The following is a 12,500-nucleotide window of genomic DNA, read 5'->3' as shown; positions in this document are numbered from 1 at the left end:
TGTACTTCAGTATTCATAAAGCTCTATATTACGCTCAGGTTCACTCTTCCTCCTCTGATCATTCTTGAGATGTTTCCGCAGCATAATTGGAGTTCACCTGTGCTCAATTCAGCTGATTGGACATGATCTGTAAAGGCTACACCTGTCTATATAAGGGCCCAGGGTTGACAGTGCATGACAAAGCACAAACCAAGCATGAAGACAAAGGAATCGTCTGTAGATCTCCGAGACGGGATTGTCTCCAGGCACAAGGCTGGGGAAGCTTACAGAAACATTTCTGCTGCTCTGAATGTTCCAATGAGCACAGCGGCCTCCATCATCTGTAAGTGGAAGATGTTTAACCACCAGGACTCTTCCTAGAGCTGGCCGGCCATCTAAGCTGAGTGATCAGGGAGAAGGGCCTCAGTCAGGGAGGTGATCAATAACCCGATGGTCACTCTGTCTGAGCTCCAGCGTTCTTCTGTGGAGAGAGGAGAACCTTACAGAAGGACAACCATCTGTGCAGCAATCCACCAATCAGGTCTGTGTGGTAGAGCGGCCAGACGGAAGACACTCCCCGCCTGGAGTTTGCCAAAAGTAGGACTCTCAGAGCATCAGAAACTAAACTCTCTGCTCTGATCAGACTCAAACTGAACTGTTTGGAGTGAACGCCAGGCGTTACGTTTGGAGAACAGCAGGCGGCGCTCATCACCAGGCTAACAGCATCTCTACAGTGAAGCATGGTGGTGTTGGCATCATGCTGTGTGGATGTGTTTCAGCAGCAGGAACTGGAAGACTAGTCAGGATAGAGGGAAAGATGAATGCAGCGATGTACAGAGACATCCTGAATGAAGACCTGCACAAGAGTGCTCTCCACCTCAGACTGGGGCGACGCTTCATCTTCCAGCAGGACAATGACCCAAAGCACACCGCCAACATATCAATGGAGCGGCTTCACAACAGCTCGGTGAATTACCTTGAGTGGCCCAGCCAGAGCCCAGACCTAAATCATATTGAACAATTCTGGAGAGATCTGAAAATGGCTGGACACTGTCACAACCCATCCAACCTGATAGAGTTTGAGAGGTCCTGCAAAGAGGAATGGGCAAAACTTCCCAAAGACAGGTGAGCTGAGCTTGTAGAATCATATTCAGAAAGACTTGAGGCTGTAATCGCTGCCAAAGGTGCATCAACAGAGTATTGAGCAAAGGCTGTGAATGCTGATGTACATGTGATTTTACAGGTCTTTTATTTTTAATAAATATTCAACAATTTCAAATACTCTTTCTTGACATTGTCATTATGGGGGATTGTGTGAAGAATGTTGAAGAAATCAATCAATTTAATCCATTTTGGAATAAGGCTGTAACATAAATGTGGAAAAAGTGAAGTGCTGTGAATGCTTTTCGGATGCCCTGTATATATATATGTGTGTACGAGAGAGAGTGTGTGTGTGTGTGTGTGTGTGTGTGTGTGTGTGTGTGTGGTAATCTGTGTCCCAGTGCAGTATGTCTCTGTCTATCTCCCGTCTGTGTGTGTGTGTGTGTGTGTGTGTGTGTGTGTGTGTGTGTGTATTCAGTAAAGCGCAGTGTGAACACTGGACGGTCCCGAGCGGCGCTGCAGCACATTGTTGGTCCTCCAGCAGGGGCCGATGGGAGGCTCTCAGTATCCGGGCGTAATCTCTCTGATTGTCTGGCCACATTAGAGCGCAGTCTCCGGCGAGAGTGCAGCCGCTGGAATCGCAGGCTTACAGAAGCGGGCCGTAATCCGGAGCGACCCGGGCCAGAAACAGCAGAAGATTTGCGGCGTCCTCTAATGGGCCTCAGTGTACTAATCACAGCGGCGCATTCATCACGTCACAGCCCGGCCCACGCCACGGCGCGCTCCAAATCTGTTTATTAGATTAGCCGTGGCTTTCAGCTTGGCTCTCTGCTTTTTTATTTTTGTCGAGCCCAATATTTGGAATAAAAGTGTTAGCTGACGGTCGTTGCTCTTTGATTCGCTGAATGACGTTTCTAAATGTGAACTGACCATTTCAAATCCACTTTAGCAGCTTATGGACTCGTCTTCAGCTCTTCAAGGTCACAACAAAAACTTTGCAAAACAAATAACTTCTGAATTTCTGAAACGCCTGCTTTGATTTTCAAGCACTCAAACAGCATAACACGCTTTCAACTCAACACAGCACAATAACCACCACAGATTATAGAAATATTATCACTGAATACTATTAATAGGACGTTTTAGAAATTTGCTGTACTACAAACATACTTGCTTGGGTGATATAACATTCATTCATTCATTCATTCATTTTCTTATGGCTTAGTCCCTATTTCAGAGGTCGCCACAGTGGAATGAACCGCCAATTTATCAAGGTTTTACCCAGCAGATGCCCTTCCAGCTGCAACCCAGTACTGGGAAACACACATACACATTCATTCACACACCTAAACACACACACACACACACACACACACACACACACACACACACACACACACACTACGGGCATTAAGTTGAATCAATTCCCCTATACTCATGTGTTCGACTGTGGGGGAAAACGGAGGAAACCCACGCCAACATGGGGAGAACATGCAAACTCCACACAGAAAATGCCAACTGACCCAGCCAGGACTCGAACCAGCAAACCTTTGGCTGTGAGGTGACAGTGCTAACCACTGAGCCACCGTGCTGCCTTGTAATAAAACAGTTCTATAGTTGCTATGGTAACACAGGAACTATAATTATTGATCAGTTGTGGTGATTCTATAGTTGCTATGGTAACACAAGAACAATAGTGATAGATCGATTGTGGCGATTCTATAGTTGCTATGATAACACAGCAACTATGGTGATTGATCTGATGTGGAGATTCTACAATTGCTATGGCAACACAGCAACTATAGTGATTGATCTGTTGTGGCGATTCTACAGTTGCTATGGTAACAACAACCATAGTAACTGATCTTTTGAGGCGATTCTAGTTACTACGGTAACACAACAACTATAGTAATTAATCTGTAGTGGTGATTCTATAGTTGCTATGCTAATACAGCAACTATAGTAATTAATGTTGTGGCGACGCTACAGTTGCTATGATAACAAAACAGCTTTAGTAACTGATCTGGTGTGACGATTCTACACTTGCTATGGTAACACAACAACTATAGTAATTGATTTGTTGCAGTGATTGCACAGTTGCTATGGTAACACAACCACTACAGTCATTGATATGTTGTGGCGATTCTACAGTTGCTATGGTAACACAACAACTATGGTAATTGATCTGTTGTGGCGATTCTACAGTTACTATGGTGACACAACAACTATAGTAATTGATCTGTTGTGGCGATTCTATAGTTGCTATAGTAACACAACAACTAAAGTAATTGTTATGTTGTGGCAATTCTACAGTTGCTATGGTGACACAACTATAGTAACTGATCTGTTGTGGCGATTCTATAGTTGCTATAGTAACACAACAACTAAAGTAATTGTTATGTTGTGGCAATTCTACAGTTGCTATGGTGACACAACTATAGTAACTGATCTGTTGTGGCGATTCTATAGTTGCTATAGTAACACAACAACTAAAGTAATTGTTATGTTGTGGCAATTCTACAGTTGCTATGGTGACACAACTATAGTAACTGATCTGTTGTGGCGATTCTATAGTTGCTATAGTAACACAACAACTAAAGTAATTGATATGTTGTGGCAATTATACAGTTGCTATGGTGACACAACAACTTTATTAAGTGATCTGTTTGGGTGATTCTACAATTGCTATGGTAACACAACAACTATAGTAATTGATCTGTTGTGGTGATTCTATAGTTGCTATGCTAACACAGCAACTATAGTAATTGATCTGTTGTGGCGATTTTAGTTGCTATAGTAACACAACAACTACAATGATAAATCGGTTGTGACGATTCTACAGTTGCTATGGTGACACACCAACTTTATTAATTGATCTGTTTGGGTGATTCTACAGTTGCTATGGTAACAAACAATTATATAAATTGATCTGTCGTGGGGATTCTATAGTTGCTATGGAAACAAAACAACTACAGTGAAACAAATGACCCACTACTGTAGTTTTCTAAACCTATAGAGTATATTATATGACAATACACCACAGTTTACTGTAGTAAAACGCTAAAGTATACTACAGTATGTATTATAGTAAATATAATAGTTAATCCTACAGTTGAAAACACTATATATAGTACACTGTGTGGATCATAAACCCTATAGTATTTACTATAACTCACTACAGCATGTTTTGTTGTGGGCGGGTCTCGGTGCATACATCCAAACAAACAATCTGTTGATCTCTAGAGCGCTGAATACAGGCAGATACAAATGTTTGAGTTCTCCACTGGTGATATGTGACAGAGTCCGGCATGATTTATGAAGTGTTGAGCTTCCACCTTAAAGAAGAGCAGGAGTGTCATTAGCTAGCGTACAGTCAGGCCCATTTGTGTCCATTTGCATGTGGCGTGCGGCGCAGCTGAGTGTGTCGACGTGCCGCTGTAATGACCGCCTGTCACAACACTCCGAGGGAGGCCTGAACACACACCGCACACCCAAATCAACCCCTGTCAGTCGGGCCGACGCCGCGCTGGCAACCTGTAATTCCCCGCACGCTTGCTTCCTGCTCCGCGCGGCTAAATGGCACTCGCGGCGCACTGAATCTGCAAAGTTGTGTTTAATAACACTGAGGAGCGAGTGATGGCGGGCCGCGCGGGTTAAGAGGGATTTTGTCATGACTGCTGGAGCGTGCGCTAATCTATTCACTGAAACTCTCCATCTTTTCAGCTAGCGATCGTCAAGCTAACGGAAAACAATTAAGGCCTCTGGCAAATTGTTTAAATGTTTTCCATGTGCGCCACTTTTTTTGTCTCTCTCACCCTTTTGTGCCTTTTGCATATATGCTAACAATGAGGTTCTGTTCATGTATTTAGAGTGCGCTATACATTCAGTACAGCATTCATATTCATCATAACAGATCATTAACTAATCTCAACAAGTGCTGATTTAGACTTTAATAACGAATCAGTGTGTGGTCATGAAGGGTATTACTCTACACTGAAAAAAATAAAATAAAAAATAATWWATATATATATATATATATATATATATATATATATATATATATATATATATATATATATATATATAGTTGAAGTCAGAATTATTAGCCCCCCTGAATTATTAGCGCCCCTGTTTATTTTTTCCCCAATATCTGTTTAATGGAGGGAAGATTGTTTCCGCACATTTCTAAGCATAATAGTTTTAAAAACTTATTTCTAATAACTGATTTATTTTATCTTTGCCATGATGACAGTAAATAATATTTTACTTGATATTTTTCAAGACAATTCTATACAGCTTAAAGTGAAATTTAAAGAATTAAGACGTTAATTAGGTTAACTAGGCAGGTTAGGGTAATTAGTTAAGTTATTGTATAACGATGGTTTGTTCTGTAGACTATCAAAAAAAAATAGCTTAAAGGGGTTAATAATTTTGTCCCAAAAATGATTTTTAAAAAATTAATAACTGCTCTTATTCTAACCGAAATAAAACAAGTGAGACTTTCTCCAGAAGAAAAAATATTATCAGACATACTGTGAAAATTTCCTTGCTCTGTGAAAAATAATTTGGGAAATATTTAGAAAAGAAAGAAAAAATCAAAAGGGGGCTAATAATTATTCAACTATATATATATATATATATATATATATATATATATATATATATATATATATATATATATATATATATATAATGTATCATATATATTTATATTATATATTATGTATCATATATATATATATATATATATATATATATATATATATATATATATATATATATATATATATATATATATATATATATATATATATATTATTCTACACAGCTTAAAGTGACGTTAAAGGCTTATGAGAGTGTATAAATGTTTCCTAGTGATGGGTTGCAGCTGGAAGGGCATCCGCTGCATAAAACATACGCTGGATAAGTTGGCGGTTCACTCCGCTGTGGTGACCCCTGATGAATAAAAGCACTATGCCAGAAAGAAAATGAATGAATGAATGTTAATGAATGCTGCAGCATACTGTGGTATTGAACTGTAATGAATACTGTAGTGTACTTTATAAATTTTACAACAGTAAACTGCGGTGTATTGTAGTATTATATTCCCTATATTTGTAGAAAACTACAGTATTAGGTAGTTTTAGATGTAGTATTGGGTATAACTATAGTTGTTGTGTTACCCTGGCAAATGTAGAGTTACTACAACAGATTAAGTCAAGTACTTTACTATAGTATGGTTCAAATTCACTATCGTATTTAGTGTAAATTACTGTAGTTTTTTTCATAGTGGACAGACTCAAATGTTGATTTAAATTTGTTCCCATAAGTTTAATAAAAAAAATATAACTGGGTTGAAATCTGTAGAAAACTAAAAATCTAAAGTAGTTTTTTTTTGCAATTAAATTTAAAACACACTTTTTAACCCAACAGTTGAGTTCATTTTGTCCATTTTGACCCAATGTTGCCTAAAATTACAAAGCATTTCTGCCTATTCGCATGGATAACACAATAATTAATTTCAACATAGTCTCATTCTGAAAATGTACCCCTGTATTTATTTCTGGAGATTGCGAATTATGTAGCCAGAGGCATATATGGCTGCATTTCATCTTTAAAGCTAACACTATGGGGCAGTATGACGCTGTTCCTTTTTGCGCTTACCACTTGACCGCATACCTCCATATTTTCGCTGCTTCCAGTTTGTCCAGTGGCTCGCCATGTACGCTGGCAGACTTGAGACGCAGAGAGAAGTTGACCGTGACGACGGCGTTCAAGTCCAGCAAAGAACGGTTCCAGAAAGCAGTAAGACAAAAACAGAAGCCAAAAAATAAAATAAAGCACTAAACAACAGGGTGAAATTGTGGTAAAATCTGAAAACGTGGTTAAAATCAGATGAGGGCTTCTCTGGATTGCTTTTACCAAAACACTGTTGGTTGGGTTTAGGGAAGTGGGTGGGCGCTGGTCAATCGGTGCTTTTTAAAATCTGTTGGTTGGGTTTAGGGAAGGGGGAAGGTTGGTCAGTCAGTCGGTCAGTCAGTCAACAGCGGCCTCTGGTGGTTTACATGAGAACAGCAGGTGTAAAAGGCACTCGTAAGAGAAATTTGAGATCTGATCAAGTGTACACAGCAGCATCTGGAGGATTTACATGAGAACAGCAGGTGTAAAAGGCACTCGTGAGAGAAATTTGAGATCTGAAAAAGCATCCACAGCGCCCCCTGGTGGATTTACATGAGAACAGCAGGCGTGACAGCAGCGCCCCCTGGTGGATTTACATGAGAACAGCTGGCGTGAATGGCACTCGAAAGATAAATCTGAGATCTGAAAAAGCATCCACAGCGCCCCCTGGTGGATTTACATGAGAACAGCTGGCGTGAATGGCACTCGTAAGAGAAATCTGAGATCTGTAAAAGTATACCCAGAGCCCCCTGGTGGATTTACATGAGAACAGCTGGCGTGAATGGCACTCGAAAGATAAATCTGAGATCTGTAAAAGTATACCCAGCGCCCCCTGGTGGATTTACATGAGAACAGCTGGCGTGAATGGCACTCGAAAGATAAATCTGAGATCTGAAAAAGCATCCACAGCGCCCCCTGGTGGATTTACATGAGAACAGCTGGCGTGAATGGCACTCGAAAGATAAATTAGAGATCTGAAAAAGTATACACAGCGCCCCCTGGTGGATTTACATGAGAACAGCTGGCGTCAATGGCACTCAAAAGATAAATTAGAGATCTGAAAAAGTATACAAAGCGCCCCCTGGTGGATTTACATGAGAACAGCTGGCGTGAATGGCACTCGTAAGAGAAATTTGAGATCTGAAAAAGTATACACAGCGCCCCCTGGTGGATTTACATGAGAACAGCTGGCGTGAATGGCACTCGTAAGAGAAATTTGAGATCTGAAAAAGTATACACAGCAGCCTCTGGTGGATTAACATGAGAACAGCTGGCGTGAATGGCACTCGTAAGAGAAATTTGAGATCTGAAAAAGTATACACAGCAGCCTCTGGTGGATTCGCGAAAACAAAAATTGCAAAAAATGTACCTCCTTGGATGTGTTTGATGCTCTCCAAAAATGTATACAGGGATACATAATCAGATTGAGCCTGGGTTGATTTATTTGTGGTCAAGGGTCACATTTTTAAATGTCAAATAAGTTTGCTTTTCATATCACATAATTGCAAAAATGCACTATAAATGTAACCTAGAATTAAATCATTTGAATTGAAAGTGCTAGAGTGATTTCTTGGTGTTTCTTGGTGTTTTTTAAACTTAAAATCAAACTCGAATGAATGCAATCCCGCTTTGGAACGCTTTTAAACAACATCAATTCTCATGTCTGCATATTTTAGGAAGAAAACAAGAGTGAAACCCCACTGCATCTCTTGATGAACACAGACAAGAGCTTGTTTTTATGAAGCCAAAGCGCATTTAACAAAAGAAAGAGTATTTTCCATCTCATCAGCTTTTCCTTTAGAGTCGACGCACACGTGACCAGTCGGATATTTCAGCTCAGATGAAGGAGAAGAAGTGAAACGCTCATCAAACTTCATCATACAGTACAAACTTTGCAGTGTTAATGGTGTGTCTAATGGAGTGTCATCATCACCAGCGCAGAGAAGCTTTAAGAACAGAACAACAGCAGACTGCGAGAGATGTCTCCATATGACAGAAAACTGGATTAAAACTTCGAGAAAACTTTCAGCCGGCCGTGAGGTGTGTTTCACTACACTAACAAAATGAATACTTTCAACCAACTTCTGTAAAGAAGAAAATTGCTGTCATTTTAACATCTACAAATCTTTGGTTCAGACATGAAACTCTTTTAACTCTTAGATAAAAGTATAATTTGCTTTGGACCAACCTAAAAAATACTATCATTTGTTATATTGTTCCAATATTGGGTGGCACATTGGCTAGCACTGGTCTTACAGCAAGAAGGTCGCTGGATCCAGCTGGGTCAGTTGGCGTTTCTGTGTGGAGTTTGCATGTTCTCCCAGTGTTGGCATGGGTTTCCTCCGGGAGCTCCGGTTTCCCCCACAGTCCAAACACATGCGCTATAGGGGAATTAGAGGGCTGTGGTGAATGCGAGTGTGTATGGGTGTTTCCCAGTACTGTGTTGCGACTAGAAGGGCATGCGCTGTGCAAAACATATGCCGGAATAATTAATGGTTCATTCTGCAGTGGTGATTTCTGATAATCAGGGACTAAACTGAAGGAAATCCCTCCCGTTGTAGGGCGAGAGGGGAGTTTGAGCTTAGGCAGATCTCGAGATCTCCGTGTATCATTTCTGATTAATGAATTTAATCCACCAATGCAGATGGAAAAGTTTGTGAATCCACCTTTTAAACTCTAAGTCATAAAATTGTATATTTAACTCCAATTAAAGTGTTAGTGTACTTCAGATTTTAGACTTAAATTAGTATTAATTTCTATTTAAATGACTAAAATATGAGTTCATTCATATATTTAGTGTGAATTTCTTGTTGAATTTCTCCCGAAATGTGTGTGTGAAATGTCCAGGAGCTGCTTTCACAACCAGACTTGCCAATTTTCAACAATTTCCTCCCCATTGCAGATGAAAAGTTACTGAATTCCCTTTTTAAAGTCTGTCACATTAAACTGTTGCTGTACTTATGATTTGTGAATCTAATTTGCATTAATTTATATTTAAAGGGCTGAAATATGCTTTTCTTTATATATTAAAGATGGATTTCTTAGTCAATTTCTCGAGAGTTCACAACTCGATTTGTGAACAATTTCCTCTCATTGAAGAGGCTTTTTAATATTCCAATATTCACACTTAAAAAGCACAAAATAAAATCAGCAGTACAGATTAATGAATTTAATACATTAATGCAGATGGAAAAGTTTCTGAATTCACTTTTTTTTAAGTCTAAGTCACATTAAACTGTTACTGTACTTCAGATCTGTCACTCAAATTAGTGTTAATTTTTATTTAAATGACTGAAATATGCTTTTCCCTCATTTATTTAGTATGAATTTCTTATTGAATTTCTCCTGAGTTTCTAAACTCTGTGTGCAATGTCCAGGAGGAGTTGCTTTCACAACCAAATTTCCCTAATCCACTAATGCAGATGAAAAAGTTACTGAATTCACTTTTTAAGTCGTTAACTACATGTAACTACCATTAAACTGTTACTGTACTTCTTATTTTTGGCTCAAATTAATAATAATTTCTATTTAAATCACTGAAATATGCTTTTATTCAAATATTTTGCGTACATTTCTTTTGTTGAATTTCTCCCAAAGTGTGTGTGCAATGTCCATGAGGAGCTGCTTTCACAACCAAATTTCCACAATTTCCTCCCCATTGAAGAGGCTTTCCAATATTCCCACTTATAAAGCACAAACTAAATAGTGCTGTGTATCATTTCTGATTATCGACTAATCCACCAATGCAGATGGAAAAGTTACTGAATTCACTTTTTCACATTAAACTGACTAAATGTTACGGTCCCACTTTATATTAAGTGGCCTTAACTAATATGTACTTACACAGGAATTAATAGTTTGTTACAATGTACTTATTGTGTAAATACATGTATTTATTGTGTACTTATGCTTGATTAAATACATGTATGTAATTACATCTGTAGTTAACTTTTATAATTACAATTGTAAATACACTGTTGACCATCCCCTACACCTTAACCCACCCTTAAACCTACCCATACCACCAAACCTGTCCATAACCCAACCTCTATCCCAACTCAAGAGCACCACAAGTGTTCTCAAATACATTATAAACACAGTAAGTACATTGTATTTATTTTTTGATTTAAGTACATAGTAGTTAAGGACACTTAATATAAAGTGGGACCAATGTCACAATAAACTTACTGTACTGTAATTTTATTTCTATTTAAATGAAAGACATATGCATATATTTATATATTTATATATAATATGCATACATATCATTTATTGTAGATTTCTTTGTGGATTTGTTCCTAGTTTCTGAAGTGTGTGTGAAATGTCCAAAATGAGCTGCTTTCATAGCCCGACTTGCTAAATTTACACAACTTTCTTGAGGCTTTTATTTTTTTTCTTGAGGCTTTTTATTTTAAATTAAATTCTCTACAAAATGCAAAAAGCTCAGCATATCATTTCTGAATATTGCATTTAATCCACCAATGCAGATGAATAAGTTACTGAATTCATGTTTTAGTCTAAGTCATTAATTTTTATAGTGAACTCTCATTAAACTGTTACTGTACTTCAGATTTTAGACTCAAATTAGAATCAATTTCTATTTAAATGGCTGAAATACGCTTTTCTTCATATATTCAGGATGGATTTCTTAGTGCATTTATCAAGAGTTTCTGATGTGTGTGTGTGTGTGTGAAAGGTCACAACCAGATTTGCCAAATTTCCGAAAAGGGTCTGGCTGCAGACTTGGTGAGGTGCAATCTGAGCTGCATCCAATGCTTTTTAATGAGCTCACCTAACCACACCCCTAACCCTACCCGTCACAGTGATGTCACACACTCCACTGAGTGCATTGTGTCTGACATTGCAATTCTGAGTGATGCAATCTCAGCTTGCATCATAAAGGCTGCAGCCAGATACTATTGAAATTTCCACAATTTCCTTCACATTAAAGAGGCTTTCCAATGTTCCCACTTCAACAAGCACAAAGTAAAAACAGCAGTGAGGTAAAAGTCCTGTTTATCATTTCTGAATAATGATTTTAATACATTAATGCAGATGGAAAAGTTACTAATTTCACTTTTTTAAATGCAAGTCACACTAAGCTGTTCCTTACTTAGGATCTGTGACTCAAATTAGTGTTTATTTCTATTCAAATGGCTGAAATACGCTTTTCTTCATATATTCAGGATGGATTTCTTAGTGCATTTATCCAGAGTTTCTGATGTGTGTGTGTGTGTGTGTGTGTGTGAAAGGTCACAACCAGATTTGCCAAATTTCCGAAAAGGGTCTGGCTGCAGACTCGGTGAGGTGCAATCTGAGCTGCATCCAATGCTTTTAAATGCGCTCACCTCACCACACCCCTAACCCTACCCGTCACAGTGATGTCACACACTCCAGTGAGTGCATTGTGTCTGACATTACATCGCTGAGTGATGCAATCTCAGCTTGCATCATGAAGGCTGCATCCAGATACTATTGAAATTTCCACAATTTCCTTCACATTAAAGAGGCTTTCCAATGTTCCCACTTCAACAAGCACAACGTGAAAACAGCAGTGAGGTAAAAGTCCTGTTTATCATTTCTGAATAATGATTTTAATACATTAATGCAGATGGAAAAGTTACTAATTTCACTTTTTTAAATGCAAGTCACACTAAGCTGTTCCTTACAGTGATCTGTGACTCAAATTAGTGTTTATTTCTATTCAAATGGCTGAAATACGCTTTTCTTCATATATTCAG

At 38.6% G+C, this 12,500-nt stretch overlaps 1 long non-coding RNA gene across 5 annotated transcripts in view; it reads right to left on the bottom strand.

The window, feature by feature from the left end:
* The window catches only part of LOC141386154 (uncharacterized), a 263,034-nt gene that overhangs the window by 31,287 nt on the left and 219,247 nt on the right, over nt 1-12,500 (bottom strand). Inside the window, exon 5 of one of the 5 annotated variants that reach the window (XR_012407496.1) lies at nt 6,745-6,815. The exons of 2 other annotated variants lie outside the window; for them this stretch is intronic. This is a non-coding gene — a long non-coding RNA (uncharacterized lncRNA). Of the gene's footprint in view, nt 1-6,744; nt 6,816-11,759 lie in introns of those variants that run through there. 2 more of the 5 variants (XR_012407495.1, XR_012407500.1) reach the window with 2 other exon arrangements.

The sequence above is a fragment of the Danio rerio genome, chromosome 6, assembly GCF_049306965.1.
Source record: "Danio rerio strain Tuebingen ecotype United States chromosome 6, GRCz12tu, whole genome shotgun sequence".
NCBI lineage: Eukaryota > Metazoa > Chordata > Actinopteri > Cypriniformes > Danionidae > Danio > Danio rerio.
The sequence above is the reverse complement of the archived record's forward strand: the minus strand, read 5'-3'. Positions and strand labels throughout refer to the sequence as shown.